Source organism: Hydractinia symbiolongicarpus, chromosome 8 (genome assembly GCF_029227915.1).
Source record: "Hydractinia symbiolongicarpus strain clone_291-10 chromosome 8, HSymV2.1, whole genome shotgun sequence".
NCBI lineage: Eukaryota > Metazoa > Cnidaria > Hydrozoa > Anthoathecata > Hydractiniidae > Hydractinia > Hydractinia symbiolongicarpus.
Genome location: NC_079882.1, coordinates 11,113,257 through 11,115,774, shown reverse-complemented (window position 1 = coordinate 11,115,774; position 2,518 = coordinate 11,113,257). Strand labels below are relative to the sequence as shown.

At 35.6% G+C, this 2,518-nt stretch overlaps 1 long non-coding RNA gene across 1 annotated transcript; it reads left to right on the top strand.

Annotated features, from left to right (window-relative positions):
• Nucleotides 1–619: 619 nt before the first annotated feature.
• Nucleotides 620–2,260, top strand: LOC130653925 (uncharacterized). Its single transcript, XR_008984303.1, has 2 exons — nucleotides 620–1,424; nucleotides 1,977–2,260. It is a non-coding gene; the product is annotated as an uncharacterized LOC130653925 (long non-coding RNA).
• Nucleotides 2,261–2,518: the final 258 nt, after the last annotated feature.

Genomic DNA, 2,518 nt, shown 5'->3' with positions numbered 1-2,518 from the left:
ATTTAGAACAGTTGTACACATTTCATGTGATAAAAAAAGACCTTAATGTTAATCGAGATATTTAGTAGGTCTTTGCGTTTTAATTCTTAGTATTTAACCAGAATTTTAAAATTTGTTTAACGATGAATTTCACGTTGCAAAAATTAAATGCGTACGGTACGGTATGGATGGATGCGTTGTTTTATGAATGACGAGCATATGCCATAACCCATTGGGTAATTAATTACTCTGCAAGTAATAAAAGAGACACAGTTACATTAATACATGCAGTCATGCTGCCGAGCATGGTGATACATACTAACTTTCTGCAGCCCTTCCCTGGCCTCTTCCCAGCTGAACTTGTGTTATGTTATATAAGTACAACGTCGTCCGTAGCGAGGTTATAATAATACAACCTCGTCCCTGGCTATAATCGCTGTTGCGATGTCAGAAAAATACAACTAGTAGCTTTTTAAACGTCCTGGATATTTACGTTACACTTTAATAAGGGACATTAAATTAACGTGAATTTTTAAAAAAATCTGGCTAAAAAGCGAAAATAGCCGAAAACCAGTTGGCTGCAACAAAGTTTTCAGATAGGTGGCTACACCCTTTACTTTAAAAAAAAATTTAGCGAAAGTCTAAAGTTTGTTAATTCAAGGAGACAACAGTTTCAACAAACCTGTAATACTTAGCTACGGTTTTTAACTCACAATTAATTTTGTAACAACAAGCTTTATGATGTGTTTTTATTTGAAGTGACATTGAATTTCGTGAATTCCAAGTAAATTAAGTCTATTGTTGCAAGACTATGAAAGTTATTGGTTCGAATCCAATCCATCTTTAAAAGGTGGTAGTTCAAATTAAAGAACAACAGGGTGTGCAGTAATTAGTTTCATACTGCAACAAACAATAATCCAAATCAATTCAAAATTTGTAATTCATTCAGTAATACACTTTTGTAACCACATCATCAAGTTCTATCCAAGCCAGTACCGGTAAGTAACGATATGGAGGAGATTCTTATTTATCTTTTGCTGCTTTTTTAAAATGGAAACAAATCAGAAATTTAAGCTCTTCGAATTTTTCTACCGTGATTAATTAAAAGTTAAGGCTCTTTACATTGCTTTTTAATGGTTCGACAACGAAGATTTGAACAGCCAGATTTGAATAGTAAAGTTGTTGGGTTTTGACAAGGTTTAAAATGTTCTCCTTATGACATTTTTGACTTCTAAGGGCTTTGTTTTTACAACATACTCACTATAAAAAACGGACAATATATCGATATTATGTCCATATGCACTGCAATGAACGGGCTTCTAAATATTGACATATTGACCATATGTATGAAAAATGGATATATTGATGATTTTTTCAGGAAATCCGAGAATCCATATAATATAGAGACCTGGTGACTATGTCAGGACGGAGCGCATCGCTGCTGCGTCTATCCGCTGCACTGCAGGGCGCTCCGCGGTTTACGGACTACTGCATCCTTGTTCCCCATCCTCTTCCCTCTTTCAAACAAGGAAATATAACACTAAGATTTATTTATTAACGTCATCATCAGGTATCTACAAACTTGAGAAGCCGCCACTTACACTAGGCTGAGTCTGTAGCCAGGATACCCCTCAACCTTCCATAACATTTCATATCATACTTTATGACTAGCCTAGTTATTTAAGCTTTCTTTGATAGAGAAAGAAAAAATTGATCGTAAAGGCGGTTTGAAGGGAAAACGCTGGGTCTCCTGGCTAAATTTGTGGCTAGACAGACTCGTTTTTTCACAGAACTGTGCGTTTCTCTGCACGATAATCGTTTAGGGGACGTAGGTAATGTTTATTTACAGGTAATCAAGATTCTAATATGAAAGTGGAAAACAATAAACTGCCGTCATTAGCTAGGAGGGGGAGAGGTGCGGGTGGCTTTTGGAGATGGCCAGTCAGTTAGGCGCGTACAAGAGTTATCTTACCTTCTTTCTTGCCTCCAGCGGTGAGTTAGGGGGCCACCAATCCATACTGTGTATTTTACCGTGGTCACTCACAAACAGAGTTGTTTGCCATGGTATAGACAACCGCAAAAAACTAAATTGTTTAAAAAGGATAACTACCATAACACAAGAACTCACAGTATAGTACTAAATTTGCACAAAGTAAAAGGCTAAGAGTATAAAATATCAATTGTTTAATAACATTCTATGAAGTATTCTATAATGGAAAATCATTTGAGACTTACGTAATCAGCATGAGATAGTTTGTTGGGAAAGGTTGCTGAATATTGTTCCATTATTTAAAAAAATGACCGCTGAGCGAATGTAAATTGGAGGTGGTTGTTTATCTACACTAGGTACACTAGGTAACTTGTGAGTGAAGTGCAGAGCAAGTATATTTCGAGCTAAAAATGGTTCCTTCCTGATCAATATAGTAAATTTCAAAAGGAATAATTAAAACAAGAACGTATTGAAATTTCAATAAACACATTGAAAATGTGTATGTACTCTTCAAAAAACAATCACACAATGGTTCCATGGCGAAAATCT